At 39.1% G+C, this 24,455-nt stretch overlaps 1 protein-coding gene across 5 annotated transcripts in view; it reads left to right on the top strand.

Moving 5' to 3' along the window:
* Positions 1-5,672: 5,672 nt before the first annotated feature.
* ddr1 (discoidin domain receptor tyrosine kinase 1) overlaps positions 5,673-24,455 on the top strand; it is an 87,146-nt gene continuing 68,363 nt past the window's right edge. For 3 of the 5 annotated variants that reach the window (XM_032558898.1, XM_032558897.1, XM_032558895.1), the window contains exon 1: positions 5,674-6,000. The gene's annotated coding sequence lies outside the window, so the exon portion shown is untranslated. Of the gene's footprint in view, positions 6,001-7,924; positions 8,105-24,455 lie in introns of those variants that run through there. The other 2 variants (XM_032558899.1, XM_032558896.1) reach the window with 2 other exon arrangements.

Raw genomic sequence — 24,455 nt, 5'->3', positions numbered from 1 at the left:
TGACGGCTCAGAGGTCACGATCAAAAACCAACCTCCTCCCTTTGTTGCGTTCCCCTGGAGCAGACAGTGACCTCGTGACCTCTCGACACCTCCAAACTCCCAGATCTTTCTCCAGGGGCTCATCCAGCAGAACCGGCACCAGACCTGGAACACTGATGGTCACAGCGAGCCGACATTAACGGGGAGATATACATTTTCACCTGACACGGATCAGATGAAAAGATGTTTGTTTGGTTGGTTCATCAATATTTGATGAACACTGTGCTTCATAACTGAATGAAAAAAAATAAGTAAAAAGAAAATTATATATATATATAAAGTTATATACAATTCTGGCATTTAAAGAATAAAATAAAATTTTAAAAAACTACAAATAACTACAAAATAACACACTCTGGCAGAACAGACGTTTTCAATGTTCTTTTCAAAATTACACTTTAAATAAAAATAATGCTCACATTACAACAATATACTATACACTCAATGTGTATATTGTATTTCTGTACAACATGCAGTGTTTCCAGTATTGAGCCACTACAAGCTCATCAGATCTAAAATAACACTTGAACAACAATGCTTGTGTACAATCTACAGTAGAACTAAACGATATGACTGGAAAAATGTGTCGCGTTATAAGTGTTTCATGTCAGTTGATATTGATAATTATTTATTAGTTGTTTTTTGTTTGTTTTAAATATCTGGAATACTGTCAACTGGTAGCGTAACCTTTCCTAATTTATCCACAGTTTACACGTCTGTTTTTTTTTTTATTATTCAGTTATGAGGCACAATGGCAAAACCTTAAACTACTATTGCGCATGTTACTCAACACTCTGTTGCTAGGTAACCAAAGAGCGACTGAGTTGCTAGGTGACCAAAGAGTGAGCGAGTTAGTTGATTCCACTCACTTTGCTTTGCTTAGCTTGCCTTGGGAGGTTGAGCAGCTGTAAGTCTTTCCTCTGCCTACATCCCCCAGAATGCCGAGCAGTTCTGGATCAGAGTTCAGTAAAATCATTAGTTGTACATTATCTGTTGATACTGATCATGTGTCTATTGCGATATACAGTATATGGTTGTTGATTTACTGTCCAGCGCTTGTACAAACAAGAAATTGCACTTTAACTTAAACTGTAGGTGTGTGTCTCATACAGTTATGGTTAAAATTTATTTGTTATATTTTCATTTAAATCACTTGTATCAGATAGACGATTCAGAAATTTCACCTAAGAAATAGTTAATAATAATAATATTACTCAAGTAAAAGGTACCACTCCTAAAAGTAATTTTTCCCCCCAAAATGTATCCAAGTAAACATGACTAAGTAAATATTATTAGTTATTATACACCTCTGATTATCACCAAACACTTTAAGTTTAATCAGATCAAAATTTAGGGTATTTATCCCTCATTTTCATTTTCAAACTTTAATCTTTTATGTTGCATTTTCAGTGATGGCTTCTTCCTCTGTGAGTGGCCTTTCAGCCCATGTTGAACACCAAACCCTGTAAATCTCTTTATGATTGGAGAACATATTGAAATGATCTCTCATTGCTCCATTTTCCACATAACAAAAACCTACCATATTAGCTGGAGGGCGTACGCCACTGTATGTTGCTGTAAAATAAACATTAAAGATTTTTCTTGTTTGCCAGTGGAGACTTTGAACATTCCCAGAAACCCAGATATGTTTCAGAGGGCAGAATGGTTTCCAACACTCTGCAAGCCTCGCATTCTGCAACTGATCTGCGTTGTCTGAATCCTGCGGCCCTGCACAGCTGTCAGACCACAACAGGAGGTGGAGAGGCAGCCGCAGAGAGAGATAGAGAGACAGAGACTGTGTGTTGTTCCTTTAAACTGAACGCTTCCATCTCTAATTCAGAGGCTTGTGTTTCTGAAGTCAGAGAGGTGATCAATTCAAGATGCATTTTCGCCCTGACAGGCAATACATCATCCGTCACCAACGCTAAATAAAAGCTTTTGATAAAAATGCTAATTTTTTCACACAGCAACCTCTTCAAAAAAGGAAAAACTTTCCCAACTAAACAGTTTTCACCTCTTGAAACCCCCTCTTTCTTCTTCTTCGAATAGCATTGATGCTTCAGGTAACGCTTTCTTTTCTTGGCACCAAGCGGTCTGTCGTCATTGCGGCCTCATAAGTGCAGTACAACTTTTTCTCTTTTATTCCCTCCCCGTTCATTTCTCGCTGCGTGAATTCAGTGTGTGAATTCCTCACAGGATCAGACCTGCTTTTTATGCTCCACTGGTTTTCACTCAGAGTTGAAGAGGGAGGAGAGTGGGAGGGGGGGAAGCATTAGCAACAAACCAAACCTCGACAAGAGAAACCGTGAGAGTTGTGTGGAAAAAGACCGAAATGAGAAATATAAAAAAAAAACGGATCCAGGCAAAAGCAGAAGTGAGGCGTAAACAATAATAAGAGAGAGGGTAGAAGGGAAATAATGCAGGAAAAAAAAACGGTCATAATTTTTGCCAGGGGATTTGCAGTTGCCCAGACAACTAACAAAGCAGAGCCTGTTGGACGACGTGCACGACAAAAACGAGCTGAAAGGCAAAGGGGACGGCTTTTGGGAAAAGAATAACAGAGCTGGGAGTTGCTGCACTTCTCAACTGGACGAATTCTGGGAACCAGTTTCTTGCTGATGTCACTGAATTAATCACCTTTTTCTCTATTGTGTCCCTTAATTCACAGATTAAAACCTGCAACTTCACATTTTAATTGCTGCAGTTTGAGAAGAAAAGAAAGAAGAAACAAGCGTTTGGTTTGCTGTAGGTGTGAACTGAAAAGTGATGAGCAGAGGCTAAGCCAGATAAAAATTCAGCACAACTTTTTTTATTTTTAAGCCAAAAAAAGTTGGAAACAGCGATGGAGATGGCGAGGGGGAGGAAGGGAGAATGGCTGATGAAAACATGGCATCAGTGAAGCAGAAACAAGGGAAGGCAGATATCAAGTGTGCAAACTCTAAAACACTTTCAGTCGACACACGAACATTAAATGTGTGCAAATCTATGTCTTTTTTCTAGATTATAGGAAACAGTCTTGTTAAATTTACCACATTAATCCATCATAATCTTGAAGAGACAATCAACCAGGATCTGCTTCGCAAATGTATTCATACCAATTAAACCTTTTTACGCTTCTTCCTACTGCAACCAGAAACTGACAGTTTTGATTGGGATTTTATCTGACGGATCAATACAAAGTATACAAAAAGCACAGAAATGTGAAATGGGTGAAAATGGTTTTCTAAACCTTTTACAAATAAAAATCTGAAAAGTGTGGTGTGCATTTGTATTTAAACCTCCATAATCTGACACTGTCTGAGTGTCTCGTTTTAGTCGGTTTATGTGAACTTCTGGTTTTAACTTTACAGCTCTGGAAAAAATTAAGAGACCATTGCAAAATTATCAGTTTCTCTGATCATTTTATATGTATATGTTTGAGTAAAGTGAACTTTGTTATTTTATTCTATGAACTACTGACAACATGTCTCTGAAGTAACAAGTAAAACTTCAGTATTTATTTGCAGAAATGAGAATTGGTCAAGATAACGAAAAAGATGGAGTGCATTCAGACCTCAAATAATGCAAAGAAAACAAGTTCATATTCATTTAGAAATAACAAAACTAATGTTTTAATTCAGGAAGAGTTCAGAAATCAATATTTGGTGGAATAACCAGGAGGTTTTCAATAAGGGTCACTGCAGTGGGCTCTTAGTTTTTTCCAGAGCTGTATCTAAGCTTTATGAAAGACTGACGAGATGTATGGAGCATAACAGGAAGAGCAATCCTGTAGGACATCCTGTAAGAAAACTCGAGAGGTCAAGGTTCACCTTTCAGCAGAACGGGAGAGAAATTACAAGTGTTAGTCATAATTGATGCATTGATCAATGTCAAGTTCTTCGCAATCTGATGTTTCCAGCTTCAGTCCGTTCTTGGGGAGGTTTAAAGAACAATTAGGAGCATTCAAGAGAAGATTACCATCTTGTTATCTTGAGAAAACCACGTCTTCTCGTGATAACGGGAGAAATCATCTCATTATCTCAACACAATGGGCATCGTTATTTCATAAAAACGACATAATTAAAATAAACATGCAGGTCTGGTCTCCGCTGGCTTCCATGGTGGTTCTAAAACGTTTAACTCAGGTTTGAACAGATATGCATGATGTATTTTTCAAATTGTTTACGTTTTCTGTCAAATTCACGCCTATGCTCTACTTTGTGTTGGTTTATCAAAAAATCCAATAAAATACACAAAAATTTCTAGCTTGAATACGACACTTTGTGAGTATTAAATGACTGAATACTGTAAAAATGACTGTGTATGTTAAATAATTTTCTGTGAGATCTCATGGGTCCAGAACTATTTAGGAGTTATTTTCAAGATTTCACTGGACAAAGCGAACAAGTTTAAACACAAAACACCTTGGAAACAGCAAAAAAAAGCTCAAAGTTTTTTAAGGAGTTCCCCTTCCTGGTTTATCCAAGGTGGAGCTCAGTGAGTAAATGACCTTTATTGTTCCCGGTTGCTGATTGAGCTCCAGCTAAAGTTTCTCTCCTCTCTGCCAGACAAGCACCAACAGGCACTCCACCTGCTTTAAAGCCTCCTTTCTAGTCTGTTTCAGTCTGTCTTGTTCACTTTTGATGTTATGCAGCAAAGAAATTCACACATGTGGCTCTTTTTAAACATGAAATCCCGACTCAGCCCCGCGTTGCCTCGGGGTCCCATATCAACAACTGGCCTGGCTGCAGCTCTGCTTCCATGCTAACCCTTCATTGTAAGTCATTATAGCCAAGAGGCAGTAATAGTATACAGTTACTCCACCAATACTCTGTAATAAAGTTGCCTTAAGAGATGAATACTGTCGTTGAGTACAGGGTCTACAATGAATGGGCCTGGCCAGATGCGGAGACTTTTACTACTGATTATTTAAACAGTTTAAAAGTTTATAAATCTACTTCAGTGAGCAGCTGAAACAATTTCCTTTACATGCATCAGTTTTACTGCTTCCAGATCATATGACCCACATTTAAATTGTACTGGTGCTAAACTGAAACTACACCAAATTGTTCTTGTTGTGTGAAAGCATGTTATTAAGATCCTCTCTTTTTTCTTTACAACTTGCATTTCTTGGCCTGCAGCTACATCTACAACCTTGGCACTACTTCAGCTCTTACATCTATGACTTAATATGTTTACAGCTTGAAGTACATGTATTATTAAAACTATTTACTCTTTCTTTCATGATCCATTTCTCTGCCTGTTTCACTGCCCGATCTTAGACTTGTTCACCTTGTGAGTCCTGTAGGTTTAATGTTTCTTATTATTAATATTATTTTTCCTGCTGATCCCAACATCCTGTCTGTTTGCTCTGGAAGAGGCGACCTCTCTTCATCCCACACTCCAGAATAACATGCATGTAAAGTTAATTGGTTACTCTAAATTACTCATTATAGTTGTCTGTCCTGTGCGCTTCTCTGCTGTTGTCCAGTACGTAACTCCCTCCCCCGGGCGGCTCTGATTGGCTGAGCTGCATGCTGGAATATTCAATCAGACACCTTGCTTGCAGCTGTGATTGGACACAGCCGGTGCAGTTATGTAAATGAGCACCTGGCGGCGCCTGCTGGCCCCGCTGCGGAGCCCGGAGAGCAGGCGGTGTGGCTGGGGCTCGCATTCAGAGAGCGACCAAGGACCGGAGACGTTCCACGGTGCGCTCCTCCATGGTGTAGGTCATATATGGCCGTCCTTCTTTGTTGACAAGTCTTAAATATCTGTGTCTTTGAAGTGACAAGTGGAAGTCGACGCTTACAACAGCAACATTTGACTGTTTTCTGAGTTTTGGCTGAACTACAGACTCCGGACTCTTGGATTATTCTGAATTATTCTGGTGGACTCGTGTAGTTAAAGGCATTGCTGTATAAATACAGCTTATCCCCAAAGTTTGGACCGGTGTTACGACACTCTTCTCCCTGTTTTTCTAAGGTAAGTACAGATAAAACTCGCGTAATGCCATGCGCTTTCCTCCTCGCTTTGCGTTTACGCCATAATAAGCGGCTATAATAATATTGCAGTGGATATTTCCAGCCTGCTGCCCGTGTATTTGTCTGTGTGTCTGTCTTGGCTTGGCGTCTGTGAGTCTCGGTGTGATCTGGACATCGGCCACAGGCTCGTAGACGCGCGGATCAGCTCCCAGCAATGCGCCCCGTTTTATGCGCGTTTGTGCGGGGCGACGCATTTGGGCATCCAGCGACTGCGTAACAGAAATATTCCGACTGGGCGCATCATGGTGTTGACTTGTTGACCAGTCAGGATCTGGGGCATGTTTATATTTCAAGTCAAGACTTCACCGTAATCATTTAACACATGATAATAATTTATTCTAAGTAAATCCCATTGAAGGAAACTTGGCGGACTTCAATTACGTTACGGCCACTAACTAGTTTCTTCATTAGATTTAGCCAAATATAACAAAACCTGTCTTAACTGTGCAAGCTCAAAGAAAAGCATCCCCATAGCATGATGCTGCCACCTCCATGTTCCCTGGTACGGGATGGAGAGATTCGGATTAGTTTTCTGGCATAAGCGAAGTGTTTTGCATGTATTTCTTCCTGCCAGTCGACCATAAAAGGTACATTTGTGGAGTGAATTGGCTAATAAATGCAATGATTTATTTTATTCTTTTGCTCATTAGATTACTTCATGTAGTCCCATTCTGATAAATTACAAAGTCTAGACTTCTTGACTTTAACTCCCTCACTTTTAAATTGATCTTCTGTCTGTCATCATTTTCTGGAAGACTCAGAATTGATTGATAACTGTCATGCATTCATTAATTTATCTCTCTCTCTTTCTCACACACACGCACACACACACACACCTAACCCTGTGCCCTCGCAGCAGCGCAGGTGACCGGCTCTAAGACCACCAGCTTTGATTTCTCTCTCCTCCAGCTGTGGAGAAAAGGCTGACTCGTATCATATTGTTTATCATGATGAATTTCTTATCATTATAAGAATTTTTGTTTTATTCTTGTCACAATAAATTCCCATTAATGATGTTTACAAACCCGCTAAACTGTCCCTGTTATCAGGATTCATAGTTTTACTATTTTCTCCACTGTGTGTTGAAGGAAAGCATAAAAAACAACCAATAAATGTGAAAATACAGTTACAGTGTGTAAACTGGTGATGCTAATCACACTTTTTTACACATTAATGGATGTTTTTAGCAGCATTGTTTGTGTTTGTGGGGCTATGATTGCCATGACTCAGTCACAGAGTTGACTAAAAAAGATGCATTATCCCTTTTTATTGGTACAATAGTTCTGCAAAATATTGTGATAAAACTTTTAAGTCTTGGTCAACAGAGTCGAACCCGAAGCCACCCGGTGCAGTGTTGATACAGAAAATATTTCAGATTCTGAAGAAACGGCTCCAACAGGATATTTTCTGTGGTTTGAGTCATTGGGAAAGGGCAGCAACAGTGAAATGATTGTTCTCTCTTATTCTGAGAGCAGAACTGTATAAATAAATGACAAGGTTTTGCTCAAAAACTGTGTGTTTTGACTTGAGGGGCAAGGTTAAAACGCAGGAGGCGTTGCATTCTCCCCTGCAAAGTGAAGGTAGCCTGATGGAGGCGTTAAAACAACCCGTTCAGCGGGTGGTCACCTCTCCCAGCGCACACACTCTCCAACATCTCGATGTTTTGGCTGCAGGTCACTGAGCAGGCAATTCAGAGGAGGTGCACCATTGTTAAATTGTTTGGAAGAAGAGGAGGGAGGAGGTGGGGTGTCTTTGCTTTTCACAAGCAGAGGCTGTAAAATGCTTTTTTTTTTTCCTGCTCCTTGTCCCTCCTTCTTTGCCTCTGGAGCAACGGCGGAGGCATAAAGAGAGGAGGAACTGGAGGTGTGATGCACAGATCCTCCCAGCCAGCACATGTCTGCTGGATCTCAGTCTAATGGGCATCTGGCTGCTAATTCCTCCACAGTGTCCCATGAGAGCAATTGGCCCCGTGAAGTTGCTTTTTTTATCAGCTGTGCAGCCCGAAGGGACGAGGAATAGTTCAAATAGTTGGACACACCAGCTGTGTGAGTATTAGACCTGAAGGACAGCTTTTTTTTTATTGATTTGTCTCTGTCTCTGCAGTTTTAGGACAAAAGGACGTTAATTGGTTTGTGTGATTTGTGATGAAGGATGGCCTGTATTTTGGGAGTGGCTGTTTGCTTCTGTGCTGATTTATCAGAGAAGTGAAGACTCAGCAAAAGAAGCCTTAAGAAAATGATCTCTTAATGTCAAGCTAGAATTAAGGTAAAGTTGCAATCAGGCATGAAAAGACGTTATTATGGTCTATTGTTGCAAAAGCTTTTATTCAAAAAAGAAAAATAATTATTTCCAATGCTATTATTAAGGTGATATAAGACATTTATCACTTCAATGTCTTATCTGTTAGATTAATGTTTTAGTGTTATATCTTTGTTGTTCTGGTTTCAGTCATGCGTAACAGTTTCACCATAAAATTACTCTATTTAAATTTTGTTTCTTAATCAAGTAACCTCACAAAGTCCTACTTCTACTATTTGAATTGTCTTTACATGTAATTTACTCATTTATTAACCTGCTTATTTTTGATTTAATATTTAAAGTGTTTTCAGTTTGATGTTGATTGTTGCTACTGTGGTAATAAGGTAAATCTAATTACTTGTTTACTCTCTTAGTGATGCGTAAACGTATGGAAAGATATGAAATAAACATCTAGCAGCTGCAACACACTAAACTTAGTGACAGTTTGAGTAAATGTGCTCGTTACAATAATATTATTAGACCTTTTTGTCAAGTTGCTGCTGATACTAAGCAGGTTAATTAGTTTCTTTTGCCTGAGTGGATCCTGCAGTCGGCTGCTCAGTAGAGAAACTCCTTGTTTCTCACCAGCTGCAGGTTTAAAATGATCCGAATGCGAGTGTTCGGATCTCCTTTTGATTAGATCAGACATATTTCCAAACATCTGAATTTATTTATTTATGCGAGGAGAAGTCGTTTTAGCCTTCCTTCAGCCAGCTGACAGGCAGTACGGTGCAACAAGCTGAGAAGGAGTGTTTTTCAGATATTCAAGTGCTTTTCAAAACTTTCAGCTTCTGACCCACAAAATAAAAGCAGCATGAACTTGTGACCCAGACTCTGGGGTGAGTGTGCGTTTATTTCTTCTTCGTCAATAAAGCAGAGATACAGCAGCCAAAAAAAAACTATTAAATATGTTTTACATACTGGAAAGGACCTTCAGACCTGACATGCAGGGGCGTGCATAGATATTCTGGGGACAGGTGCTAAAGGGGGACCTTGAGCAGCACATGGCAGTGATGTGGGATTTAATATAGGCACAGTTTGAACATGTATATCTACACGGGCTGCTACCAACTATTATCTTAGTAATCGATTAATCGGTTATTCTGATGATTAATCGGATAAAAATGGAACATTCTACAGATTTTCCATTTAACCATCTAAGCCTTTTTAGAAATGCATAAAAAAAGCAAATAAACAAAAACTACATACTGTATCTTTTCACTTTTTCCTCTTCGCGCTCTAGCTGCCCCTAGTGGCAGTCTGTGAACGACCCTATCCATGCGTGAACCAAGTAGCGCTCCGACCCAAACTCTAGTTACTCCAGTCAAAAAAAAAAAAAAAAGTAAATCCAGTCACTCCGGTGTTTTTCCTGTCGAGCGTTGAATCCGTAGCGTTTTACAATCCCTGGTTTGCCTCAGTGTGGGTCTCTGGCCCATTCATACTTTAGTTATTGTTCCTTTTGAAAGCACAGCTATTCATTCAAACAGAGAAGAAATGGGGCTGATGTTTAGCTGCAGTTGGTTTTAGTTAATCAGTGACCTGAGTTCAGTTTGTTGTCTGGGGCTTTGTTCTGATGGTGCGCCTCCTTTTATGACTCACTTCTGTGTGAAAAGACTTTCAGCAGGTGAATAGAGAGCCTCCAGCAGTTTTGAATTCATGTCCGTTGAGTCATTGTGGGGACCCTATGCGATAATTGAGCCACATGTTTGCACAGTTGCCTGAACTTTATGGCTAACGGTCTAATGTGGCTGGTAAATCACACGAGAGAACACGGTGATAATGGGTGTTTTCAATCCATACGAGCAGGCTTTTTTTCTGTCTCCTCTCACGGCGGTCGTGTGTTAATCAGAAAGTCTGCTTCTGCTCATAATTGGCTCCCGACAGGCTGAGCAGGAAGGCCGGTGGAGGAATTCATTCAAGTCTAAGGAAGCAGCACCACCACTATTCTCTCTCACACTCTTCAGCCGCCTCTTTAATGGGAAAGAAAACCAATTGAAGGCACAACTCAGCTGACCACCATGACGCCAAGTTTAGACTTTTCAACTGAGTGTGGAGAAAACGTGGCGACATGCATGTGATCAAAAACACAGTAAAACAAACAAATTATTGAGTGGTTGGACTTTAAGCAAGATGTGGGTGCAGCTGGGCAACAAATCAATATATATTGTGACAGACCTGTGATCAATATCAATAGATCTGATCGAATATTCAATAAGGTTTTAAATCTGGATCCGGAACCGCACAGCATTCTGGGAGATGTAGTCAGAGGAAAAGCTTTAACCTCTCATAGCTAAGCTATGCTGGCGGCATCAACTAACTCACTCACTGTTTGGTTACCTAGCAACAACCTGCTGAGTAACTTGTGGTTACCTAGCAACAACTTGTTGAGTAACTGGCGCAGCAGCAGTTTAAGTAACTGCTTAAAAATAAAAAACAGTGTGGAGTGAAAACTTTAGATAAGACAGGAAAAATCACACCACCATTTTTTTTCAATATTTCTGATATTTAAAACAAAATCAATAATTATCTATTGACTCGTACGAAACGCTGGTATCTTCATAACATTTTTCAGTCGAATCGACGAGCCCCAGATCTTTGATATTCCTGCGCTTCAGTTGTCATTAAGTTTTCACATCTGTTTGATGAATCCATATCGACAGACTCTTCGTCATCCTCTCACTCCTTCCCCATACCTTTGATCACCTGGTGTGTATTTTCTGGAAAATCTGATTTTCTCTACATCTACCTCTGAGCACAGATTTCTCATCCTTCACCTTCTATCCTCTTTAAATCAGCACTAGATGTTTTATTTGTCCTCCTCTGCTCATTCATCATACCTCCAGTCTGCTTTGTGCTGTCCTCTCCGTGTCCGATTATTTATCTGTTTGCTCTTTCCATCAGTGACGCCTTGCTGGGGCTTAGACGTAAGCACTAACGGGATAAATTTTCCTCAAAGGATTTTGCAACATGTCTTATCGAGACCTTTCAAAGCTTCGCTTCGTTCTGGTTTTAGATCAAGAAGCTCTGTGTTCGGCCTAAAATTAAACGTCACGCCTTTTGAAGGTCATCTTGTAAAGAAACGGACATTTTCTGTAGAGTCCAGCAGCTCACCCACTGGTTCATTTCTCACCACATCTCTTCTTAAAACCCAAAAATGTTCACATACACATATACTCCTGATTTATTATTTTTTATTTTATTTAAACATTTTCCACATTTCAACCATAAAATTCTATATTTTATTGGAATTTTGTGATCAACATGAGGTCACTCATATTTGGGAAGTGAGTAAAAATGACAAATTTATCCAACATGTAATGTGTATAGTAGTATTCTATAGTATTCTACCCCCTTTACTCTGATGCCCTTAGATCACAAGTGTCAAACTTAGGGCCCGGGGGCCAAATCCGGCCCACCGTGACTTTTAAAATGGCCCTCTAGAGTCTTTAGGGGCACATAAGTAGAACATTTGTGTGCTTAACTATTATTTGTATCAATCAAATTAAATCCGTGTACAACCAGAAGACATCAGTGTGAAAAGATGTTTCATATATTAATTTTAAGAAGCACAGTTATTCATATTTTTGCAGATTAATGGGTTTTATCAGTACGTTTTGGAACAACTGGGCCTTTGAGAACATTCGTAATCTATATATGGCACAAAATAAAGATGAGTTTGAGACCCTTGCCCCAGATAAAGTCTGGTGCAGCCAATTTCCTTCAGAAATCACACAATTAGTAAATACAGAGTCCGGTATAAATCCATTTGTTCTGTGAAGGCCTAAAGTTTGTTTCTGAACATCAGCGAACAAACAGTATCATGAAAACCAAGGAGGAGATCAGAGAAGTCGGGTGGAGTGTTGGAGAGAAGCTTAAAGTAAAACTAAGTCATGAAACGATATCCCAGAGCTGGACGATAAATCAATAACAATATATCATGATAAACATCTGATAAATACCAATAGGAAATACTTATGATAGACTCTTCAAATATTTCACTTCAGCCTCTCAAGGGCAGCTGGGAAAGTTGGTGGCTTCAACTAACTCACTCATTCACTCTTTGGTTACCTAGCAACAACTTGCTGAGTAACTTGTGGTTACCTAGCAACACCCTGTTTAGTAACTGACGCAGCTGCAGTTTAAGGTTTTGCCAAAGTGCCTCATAACCAGGGGTGATCCTAGAATCTGACCTTCAGGGGTCAGATCCTAGAATCTGATTCTAGAAGTTGCACATCTTCCTCAGCTCGGTTCAGTTTATCATTTGAAAAAGAAAAAGCAAAACACAGATGAAAACCTGGTTTGTGATCTTCCACATAAACCACTGGGCTGGCTAATGAGAGCATGTGTGTGTTGGAGTAGCAGAATCAGGCAGCACAACTGAATCCGACTGAGAATCTGTGGCAAGACTTTAAAATAGCTTCTTCTTTTTCAGATGCTCTACATCCAATTAGATTAATCTTGCTCTTTAGCAAAGGAGAACGAGCCAAAACACCAGTGTCTAGATTTGGAAAGCATGTAGACACTCATCCTAACACACTTGCAGCTCTGATTGAAAGCAAAAATCTTTCCACAAATTACCGATTCGCGGAGTGAATGCAAATGCTATCCGTACTTTTCAGGTTTTTGTTTGCAACAAAATTGTTTAAACCTTCCCACGTAATTTCCTGAGCTGGTTTGTGTTGATTTGTAGCCCTAAAAATAAATTTCTGGTGTTGGCATGACAGAATGTAGAAAGGTTTAATGGTCTGCACAGTTTTTCAAGGCTCTAAAACTTGACTGGTTTGAATGATGGAGTGAGTATTTCTGCTTTTTTTTATCTTCAGAGTGTCTGTTGGGTTTAGCTCCAAGGCTATAAATCAGCTTTATTGAAAAAGAATGATTTCAGTGAAAAGTAGAAGTAGTGAAGGTTTATGTCTCCTGAATTCAAAGTGGCAGCTGGTTTTAAAGTGGAAGGGCTGGAGTATTCCCAGTGCCACCACTGGGAATGCTTCCTTGGCAGCCCTCTCCATGTCATCCTGCTTAAATATAAACTTTCGCTCCAGGCTGAGATTCTGAGCCGACCAAAGCAAATCAAACAGAAATTTTCTATACGCATTCTTTCTGTTGGAGATTTTCTTTAGTTTCTGACCCTTTAATGGGGAAAATCCCCACAGAATGACGGGACCGCCACCATGTTTGACTGTAGAGGTAATACCAACGTGATGCCAGGAGAAGACTGCATTCAGATTATTTGTCTCCATTGCTTTAATGCAATACAGCAAACTAAAAACAGACCGGACAATTCAAAGACTTGAGCTCTGAAATACAAAAATAAACCAAAAGAGTCTGAATTGGGTTTGGGCTTAAATTTAAAATCTGATTTTATTTTGTTTTATTTCATTTCGAGTATTGAACATTTTGTTTTCTTGCTTTCTTTTCTAAAAAAAATTACAAATGACAAATGTTTTCAAGACATTTGAAAACATTTGGCCTTTACTTGATTGAAGTAAAGGCCACATTGAAGTGGCCTTTACTTCAATCATCATTTCTGCAAGTTATATGACGGAGTATCAGGACAATATAATATAGTTGTAAAATAAGCAGAATAAACTCGCAATTTTACCAGAAAACAATCTGAAAATTATGAGAAAAAAGTAGTTTTAATGCAAAAAAAAGTTTCATTAGCGTCATTCACAGTCCTGCTACTGATATTTTCATACACTGAATAAAATAAATTAGTTTTTTCTCACTGTATGAAGTTAAATCTGACCAAGCCTTTCTTATATTAGCTTAGTTGGAATTACCAAAATTATTTCTGCTAAATGCCAGAAAACTTGATGAGGTCAGTGTCAGGGATAATTGTCTTTTTAAATAGTTTTTTTATTCAGTGTGTGAATATATCTGGTTTCAATGGTAATTTGATGCTGATTCGTTTAAAATATTAACTTTTTCCTTCTAAAACTGATAATTACTTCACAAGATGATTAGCAATCCTCATTTAATATTTTTATTTTAATTCTCAAACTTGCTACTTCATTCTTTTAATGTTAAAATCCTGATTTTCCAGAACTCAAATCTTCAAAAACTAAAAATTTGACTAATGGATCAAATTGATTTATCGCCCAGCTTTTGCCTGAATACTTAACAGAATATTTCCACCTGAGTTCTGGTTACTGTTCTGATTTGAGGATTTGTGAGGGAATACATAACCCATGTTATGATCACTCAGAGAGACACAAGAGAGCGCCAGACATGGAAGCACACTCAAACGTCTTGAGCCAATATCGCAAATTAATCTAACATGCATGTTTCTGACTGTGGGAGGAAACCGGAGTACCTGGAGAAAACCCAGAGAGGACATGGAAAATCCTCCCAGAAAAGGTTCCAGCTGTGATTTCTAACCACAGACCTTCTTCTTGTGTCGCCACAACGCAAACCCTGTCAGTTATAGCAAATTATTAATAACTTAGAGCCGTTCTTTGACTCTGCGAGCTTCGGTATCAGCGGTAAAGCACAAAAAATCCAGGAGCTGACAGGTAACAGCTCCCCAATATATAATTTCTCATCTGTAATACATTTTTTATGACTTCATGAAAAATAACTGAAGTGATTCGCTCCTGCATCACTGTTGGGCTTTGATGTACAGTTACTATCTTTTTTTCCCCCCCCCGGTGTCGGCGCCCAGCACCGTCCTTACACACAATGCAGCCCTGCTGCTGACGGCTCAGCAGGGGGCTCCGCCATGTTGGCTGGTAGCTGCTATGTAGCCCAAAGGAGAAAGAAATGCACTAGAAATATTTGACTAGAGTTTTCAAACTGCATTTTTCCACCTAGAAATTATTATTTTTTAAAAATCCAGTCATTGTAAACAACCGTTGACTCTCTAAAAATCATTTTAAGTTATTTGCCCTGCTCTGGAGCCACAAAAGGTTTTTACATACCTTTTTTCCAGCCTCTCTGAAATTTATGATGCTCAGTTAATGATCTGATGAGAGACGGCATCCAGCTGAATCCAGTGAGCTGGAACCAGCCGTGAACCTGCTTCCTTCACACATTTCAGCAACTTGCTGGAGGTGGTGGCTGTTGCTTTTGGAAAAAGATGGCGCTCTATAAACGATGGAAGGAAACTGTTTTTTTTTTTTTCTCTCCCCCAGTTCGCTCTAAAAACGAGCTTCGTTTAAATTCACTTCAGGCATTTAAAATGAGTTGTGTTCGAAGCTGAAATATCTAAATCTCTCTTTTATCATGTGTGTTTGCAACAGTAGTAAACTGTTTTTTATGGCCAAGTTTATAAAACTGCTGCTGTTCCTGACATTTATTTTTAAAGGTGACCTACTATGCTTCCTTGAACCGGTTAGGATTGGCCTATACAAAACATTCTGATTATTTTTTTTTTTTGTGAAAAACAAATCATTCTTGGATAATGACATTTTAGTCTTTTATAATGAGCTGTTTTAAGGCTTCTTTAAATCCAAGTCAGCTGCTGCTGGCCACGCCCCCCAACTCAACATTTACACACTCACATGAGAATGGCTGCAAACAGATGCACAATTATACAAGCGTACATCTTTGCAAAGCAGAAGTAGAGCCTCCTGCACAGCCAACATGAATTCAGCAACTGGTTTCTGGATGGCAGGTCAACAGCAAAGCATTTGTCTTTTCCAGTAGCCATTGTATAGCACATACAGCGGAGCGGTAAAACCAGCTGACCAAACGTGTTGGAACTCTACTTGAGTTGCTAGGTAATGGGCTGGGATTTGCTGGGGTTGCTAGGTAACGGGTGGGCTTCATTGGAGTTACTAGGTGAAGGGTCGTGCCTGCTGTTTTGTGACTTTAAATTCTGGAGGTTATTGAAAATGGCTTGTTTTCCAGACACCAAAAAAACATATTAATTGCCCAAAACTAGCTGGTTGTTTTTTGTTTGTTTTTGAGTTTGGACTGTTTTTAGAAGCAGTTGAGATACAAATGGAAGTACAAAAATGTGAATTCAGGAACAAAATAAGTCAAACAATTTCATAGACATTTACTCTTTAAAGTGCTAAAAGGTTGCTGTTCTATGATAATTAAGAAAAGAAATCATAAATTGTCACTCATGTAAAATGAAGATTATTTTGGCTCTTTTCACCTGTATGAAAAGTTAGAGGTGACAGAATCCAGCAAGCTGCAGCTTCCTGGCTAAGTGTTTGAGGTTTAAACCGAGCAAAACTTCTTCAAAAGGTCGAGGCATGATGTTCCAAGCCTGAGCACCTGATGCAATATGGCCTATTTTATGTGGAAATATATCAGATTTTATTCCTCACCAGAAACTGTATTTGCTTAATTTAAAGCTTTAAAAAGGTCCTTTTTCTTCGGTTTAATTTGCTTAGTTATATTACTTGCGCCGGCTCTTAGTATTGTTGAAACAATTTTGAAACATGCATAAAGAGTGCTGTAATTCCTGAACATGACGAGTATGTGGTCTGCCCTTTTTTATTTTCCTCACTTCAAACCGTCTCATTGTTAAAACATTAAGAGCTGTGTTTTCTAGCAGAGTTTCCAGCACACATTGTACCTCCTGTGGTTCAGGACACTTCTAATACTCACTAATGGCTCTTGGCAAAGCAGGCGATTGTCAAACCTTGGAATATGTTAGACAACCGTGTTAAACATCAAAGGCTACTTTTCTTTTCCAATATGTCTCCTCTGCATATGACGAATGTGAGCTGCAACAGCAGCCACATTGAGTGGGCTGGATGCGTCTATCTCTCTCCCTCCGTCCACCAGGTCTGAACGGGTACATTACCATCAGGAAACCGTTGTGCAATGTGTAATTTAGCTCTTTTTGTCCTGATGAGAGGGAGGAGGAGGGCTGGCACCGTGATGGAGGCATCAGCCTGAGGCTTTTAACAGAGAGGTGTTTGTGTGGCTAGAGCCGCAGCAAAGCTCACTCTTTATATTAACCAGGTCGCCACATTTTCGATCCATTGTTTGGTTTTTGTGGCAGTGAAATGTATTTATTTGCCTGCATGCTGCTGTAGTTAAACATTAAGCAGTCCTGAGAAATGTCAGAAACACTTTAATTTCTCCTGAGCTGGAAGCCATTAGAAATGAGCCGAAGAGCTGTTGGAGGGCTGGGTTAGGCCCGACTGCTTTTCTCACTTTGACTCAAAACGCTGAGTCTCACTGATCTCATTCCTGTATGACTTGATCTCTGCTGTGCTCTTCATTCCTCCCTCTGCCTCCTTGTCTTCTCTTGTTCCCCAGCTCTCGGTTTCAATCGCAGCTCACTGAATGTAAAACCGTCAACCTCCTGCAGGCGATGAGATGATTGTTTTTTTCTTTTTTCCCCCTCACGCTTGTTCTGTCATTCCTGGTTCTTTCGTGTGAATACTGCTGGGAATTTTCCTTCATGACGATCCACTGCTTGTCCATCTGTGGCTGTTTTTTCTCTGTAGTTTGCGACAGTAGCATGGTGCCGTCGCTTGTCTCTGTTTTCGCCCCGTCCTCCACTCCAACCTTCGCTTGTTTCCTGACAGCTGCCAGTGAGATCACAGATTCTGGTTTCCTGCATGTTCTCCATATCAGAATTTCATACTTTTCCAGACTCAACTTGTTTAAAGAAAAGAAAATGTAGATATTTTTACAGTGGTCAGGTTTTAAATATGGAAACTTCAAAATCTGAGGAATGAATGGATGGACAGTCAGCAAAAAGAGAAATGAACGGGTGGACGATAAACAAAAAGATGGATGGAAAAACAAAGATTGTGGATAAATAGCTGGGTGCATATCTAGATTGAATAATTGGAAAAATTGATTTTAGAAATAATCGTCAACTAATTTAGTAATCGATTAATCTTTAACTGGGCCATACAGACTGAAAAAATTCTACTTATTGAAAAAAAAACCCAACATATTCAGAGATGTTATTTAAAAAACTGTACAAAACATATACAGCTCTGGAAACAAGAACAGTTCTTTCAGTTTTTTGCATTTCATCAATCGCAGAAATTCATGCAAAATCAACAAATCCATACATTTCTCTACACTAATGTATAACTGTGAGTGTATTGCAACTTTTCTACAAAAATAGTCAAAAACATTTAGTTTCAGTGAATAACTTCCCCTTGGATGTAGCAGTTTTTTTCTTCTACTGCAACACTACCTCAGCCTTACTTGTTGTTACTTTATAGTTTATTATTGAGAAGCTTTTTAAGGTCTTTAAAGAACAGAAATGTTTGTGTGCTCAATCTGTCTGCTTGCTGTCTTTTCTGATCTTTTTTTCTTCTATTTGTAGTTTTTGGAAGAGCTTTAGTGAGGGAAGCGTATCGCAAAATTCCTTGCAAATATTTCTAATGTAGTAATTTGATTTAAAAAGAAAACACAAAAATGATCCTAAAATCCTCGAAGTACAATAGCAACACCTTTGCACATCCCTACTCTACTTATCGACTATATATGCATAAAAAGCAGGTTTTTCATGGAGTAACTCTCATTAATACCGATATGTTTATCTTCAGTGGCTGAGATGCTGAAATGGTAAGGAGGTTGTGCAATCATAAAGAAAGAAAATGTTCTTTATTTTAATATGCAATAACAGTGGCACAATTAATGATTTTTTATGAGTAAATGGATAAGTAGATTAAGGGACAGATGGAGGAATCGATGATTAACGGATGGTTATGGAAATCTTGAGGCATGAATGTATGGATTGATTAACTCACATCCCTTAACCCAAAAGTTATGAAGTATGAATATAAAATCCTTAGATTAAATCTCAGTTTTTCTTCCAGATTGAGTCGAATTTGAGATGTTTGCTGTAACATGTCAACTCAAAAGATAACACTCTGCAGAAATGTCTCATTAACACGCCAACGCCGCCTCATTCCTGCTGAATTTCCATCACGAGTTTTGCAGCCACACTCCAAAAGAGGTCAAACCCTGAGCCGGCTTTCCCCGGGCAAGAGCAAAGGTTCATTCCCAGGTATTTGATAACCTCACTTCTGCTGAAGGTGAGACAAGCGTTTCATTAACGGGCTTCCACCAGAACCTGGACGCGTCTCATTCCTGATGGGTTAAATGTGGGAACAGGAGCTGAGAAGAGTTCGGATGCTTGTTCCAACACGTGTGAAGTTTCTTGCCTCAAGAAACATCTCTGTGTTTGAGCTACTGTCAGTCCTGTCAAGTTTCCCACAGGAAACTCTAACCGTCTTGTTTTTCAGCGCTCTTCATTTGCATTCGCACAAAAAGCAAGTCGATGTGGTTCACACGCTGCAGCTAATACGCCGCCCCAGTGCTAATAAGACCTTCAGGGTTTTTTATTTATTTATTTTTTCTTTCAATCTCATGTTTCAGCTCTCAGTCTTTCTTCTTTTTGTTCATTTCTGTTTTCTTTTCTCACAGAAGCTCCTTCTGGGTCAAGCACTCTTTCCCTTGTGATAGCTTTCTCTGATGCAGCGGTTCTTTATCACTGTGACCCGGTACCAAACTCTGTTTTTTACTGTAACAGAGCCTGAAATATAACCTGGTTGGGCTTTTGGGTTTTCAATTTCTAGTTTCTAGTTTATTACTCTCTGTGAAGACTAACAAAATTATCTTGTTGTTTTTTGTTTTTGTCATCATTCACAAGCAGGTAATTGGAATAAATACTTTAGTATCAGTTATCACACTTGTATTGATAATTGATTGATTGATGAGAAAATGTAACCCAGGACATTACTGGAAATGCATGAAGGAACTGCATCCATGTTTTAGTTCCTGGTTTTCTATTTCCTTTGAAGTCGCTGGCTGACATGGTGATATTCAGTTCCTCTTTGAAGGTTATTTAGATGTTCATATTTTGCTTATAGAATGCATCATGATTTCACAAATCATGTTTGCCTTTAAGCTGCTGTCACAGTTTCACATGTTGCTCTCCATTTTTCCAAACATGTTTTTTATGCTGGTCCAAAGATGATGAGTTGAGGCAGATTAAATCCCTGTCACACATCTGAATGTTTGAATAATGTTGGGGAAACTTTGATGCTTATGATGTTTGGATTGGGACAAAGTGGGTTTTTTCCCATCAATTTTTACTTGATGTTTGTTTGACTAAAGTCAATCCTCTGCATACAATAAATTATTTGCCTTTTTAGGCAGAAAATATGGTTAACTCCCTTTCCCTGTCAGCCACTTCAAGCATTTCACATAGCCTGGTTGGTGAATTGTATAATAAACACTGATAAGGGAAAGTACATGTGAATTGAACTTTACATCATTATCTCTTTTCTGTCCTGATGGACTCGCTTCTCCTGCTCGTCGCTCATTGATCCCAGATTCTCAGCAAACTGATCCATATGTGAGAACAAGTCGTGCATTTTGATGCTCATGTTGCTCCATAGATCAGAAAGTTTACCAGATTGAGCAAAACCAATGTGATTTTTGGATTCAGCACATCAAAATTACCCTAAAACAGCTGAAAAACCGCAGAGAGTTTTTTTTTTTTGCTGTTGACTAGTGTAATGAATGAATGCAAAGATGGAACTGCTATTTTATTTTAAAATAAATGTAAAAAATGATTTTACAGTGACCAAATCAATTAATTACCATTCCTAGCTTTATGTAGCTCAATCATCCAATGTCTGATTCAAATAAAACACAAAACACCTAAAGTATTCTGACATTACTGCTTATGGTGGACGTATGTAAACATTTGGCCAGAGGTGTAGAAAAGCTGTGCGTTGGACCAGACAGCTGTTTTTACGTACTCAGTTGAAAGCACAAAGGGGAATAAAACTGATTTTATTTTTCAGCTTGGTGTAGCAACCAGCTAATGATCCCGAGTTTGCTGAGCTCATTCTTCACCTGGGTTTGTGCTTCTCTTGAGCCTCGCCTCAGGAGTTTCTGTTCAATTCTTGCTGGTGTGGCGTAGATCTGTGGTGAACGTTGTTGAGTGAGAGTGTGTGTTGAATTTGGTGTTTTTTTTAATTTCTTTTTAATGACTCATTTGATCCTGAACTGCTAAGCATCCTTCCGGGAATAGTTTCATCACCTTCGACTCTCACTGTATATACATCATCATCTTTCTGTGGATGCAGTTTTTAAATCCGCATTCAGTTCCTGTCACCCTCTTTAAGTGATTCATCTATTCTTTAGCTGCACTTCCCATCAGGAAACTCAGCAGATTTTAAGGTTCCAGAGACACGAATGCAACTTCCTTCTGTCAAGGAGTCGTGACACATTGGTGGGCAATGGATGACAAACCAGACTCAAATGAGACTCAACTTCCTCCTTAACTCTTTATTTCTTGTTCTAAAAAGGAAATTCACAAGAGAAATTTTCTCATTGGTGGAAGATAACCTGAGTTAAATGGTGGTTTTGTTTAAAATGGAGAAAAAGAAAATCTTTCTAATTCAACCTCCCTCTATGTGAAAGAGTAATTTTTCTATTTGCCGACTCTTATTTGCGGGATTGTTTTAATTCAGTCACATTGGAGGTTTCTTGAGCATGACCTGCCTGTTTAAGGTCAAGTCACAGAATCTAAATCAGCTCTTTAAGTCCAGACTTTGACTAGGCCACTCCAAAACCTTTCAGAGTTGGTTTTGCTGGAGCTGAAGAAGTGAAGCAACCCCAGAATATCCACCATATTTCATTGTTGGTAGAGCTGGACAATATGGCTGAAAAATGTACCACGATATAAGGTATTCATATTAGTTGATATCGGCAATTATTGATTAGTTTTTTTGTTTTCCATTTCTGAATACAGCCAAGCTGGTGGCGTGACTCTTCCTGTTTTATCCGCAGTTTCCCCTCAAGTTGTTGTGCTCAGTTTCTCCTTTCACTCAAAACCTTAAACTGCTGCTGTTGCAGCTACTCTCCAGGTTTCTGTAGGTAACCACAGGTTTCTCAACAAGTTGTTGCTAGGTAACCAAAGAATGAGTGAGTTAGTTGGTGCCACCAACTTTGGCCACGAGACGTTGAGCAGGTAAAGTCTTTCCTCTGCCTATATCCCCCAGAATGCAGTGTGACTCTGGATCTGAGTTCAGTGAAATTATTCAACATTTTATTGGACTTATTTTCTATTTATTGATCACTTGTCTATTGCAATATATATTATTGATTTATTACTCAGCACTAGCTGTTGGTATGATGATCTTTTAATGAAAAGCTTTGTTTTACACCAGGTGTAATGGGAGGCACAACCAATTTTCTCCTGGCAGTCTACAGAATATTTTTTGGTAATCAAGACGTTTCACGACGATGTGAGACAGACTTTTGTGTTTTTTAGGAGGGGATTGAGGTATTAAATGAGTCGAGTGAGACCTGTAGCATTTTTGATGAGTTATTGTTGCGCTTTTTGAGTAACATTGGTACACTGGCCACTCCTGGACAGGTTCATTATGGTTTTATAGGAACAGCAGTGCATATGGAGGAAGCTGCAGTACCTGGAAAGAAGCCGTGCATGCAAACGTTTGGCCTGTGGCAGAAAGTCCGTAGGCTGGGATTTGAACCCAGGACCTTTGTGCTGTCACTGTGCAGTGAAAGTGAATAATATTTTTACATTGGCCCAAAGGAAATTGCTTGAAAATTGCATTTTTTAATTTATTCAGATCACTTTTTGTGTGTAGACATTTCAGTAAAACAAAAAACGCAACATTTTTTCAAAAATATGTACAGTATGTGGGAATACTTTTTCACAGCCCTGTGTGTTTTTCTAAGATAAATAAGCAAACATACTGACAGTATTCTCTCAATTTTTAGGAGTAAAATCTTCTTCCTCATTAAGGGTAAGAAGCTGTGATGTTGATCCTCTGGAGAAATTATGCTGAGCACTGGTAACACTTAAATATTTAACCAATGTAAACTGAAAAATGTTTTCAAGCTGAATGAAGGAGCCTCCATGAATAAACCGGCATAAACAAACAACTGCTGACTCCACTCAGAGTGGGTCTTCAGTAAAAAATGAGAAAACTGCTTTTTTCCACTGAGACCTGCACTTCACCCACTCAGAGCCTCTAACAGTCGAGGGTATTTCCAAGAAACCCATCAGATGACCTTGTTTCTCAGGCTGGCAGTGTCCCATCCTTCAAAGTGTTGGGAAGATAAAAGATTGATTCGTGCTTCCCTCCCTCTCCAGGACTCAGCCTAATATCGCACGCATCCAATTTCCTCACAGGCTCACGGAAATCCAAAACAAAGAGCTCACTTCTCCGTGCCTCCCCAGTGACCATTAGTCACGTCTAACTGGCGGCGTGTTGCTTTATTTGGCCGCTGCTGAAGACTTCACAAGTTGTTTTCTGTCAGAAGCGGTTTTGATAACAAAAATGGGGGAAAAAATCGAGGCTCTGGGCTTTTCAGTGTTTTAAATTTATTTACATGTTTGCTAGATTCTTTCTAAACAAAGTGCAGAGTTTTGAAGGGTCTCTCTTTCAGCATTTTATTAGTCAAATTAAAACGATGACTAGCTTTGATGATTTCACTTTTACCAGAGGCCAGTCCTGCTGACTTCACTGATCCACCAGCTCGAGTTTTACTTTTTATTTAATTTGACCAAAGTATCTAAACATACGAGTGGATTGCTGTTACATTTGCTAAATATTAATGGAATAAAGTCTTGACTTTAATCAGATATTCACAGCATAACTTTGATTAAAAATACAACTGTCTCATGCTGCCATAGTTTAACCTTATTTGTTTTTGTTTGAAACAAAACGATACAAAAAAGCCCCATCTAACCATTTTGTTGTCAATAAGTTTTGACAAAAAACTTATGTCAATAAGTTTTTGGTGGCTGAAAAATGACTTGAAATGTAACGTCACAAATCCGCAGGCACCGGCCGTTACCTAGCAACCCCAGCAAAGCCCAGTCCATTGCCTAGCAACCGAAGCGGAACCCAAGCACATTTGGTCAGCTAGTTTTAAGATGAAATAATTTTGTTTGTCTCAGCATAGCACACAACAACAACAACAGAAAAAAAAAGTAAATAAATAATATAGAAATAATAACAATAAACGTACAACAATAAATAACAATTAGCAGTGATAGTCTTAAGGACAAACGCATATTGCTCAGTATATGTTCAACATTTAAAACATACAGCTCCAGAGACTGTGTGTGTAGCATAAAGTCTGATAGCTGCAGGCAGAAAAGACCTGCTGTAGCAT

The sequence above is a fragment of the Xiphophorus hellerii genome, chromosome 3 (assembly GCF_003331165.1).
Source record: "Xiphophorus hellerii strain 12219 chromosome 3, Xiphophorus_hellerii-4.1, whole genome shotgun sequence".
In the NCBI taxonomy this organism is placed as follows: Eukaryota; Metazoa; Chordata; class Actinopteri; order Cyprinodontiformes; family Poeciliidae; genus Xiphophorus; species Xiphophorus hellerii.
The sequence above is the reverse complement of the archived record's forward strand: the minus strand, read 5'-3'. Positions and strand labels throughout refer to the sequence as shown.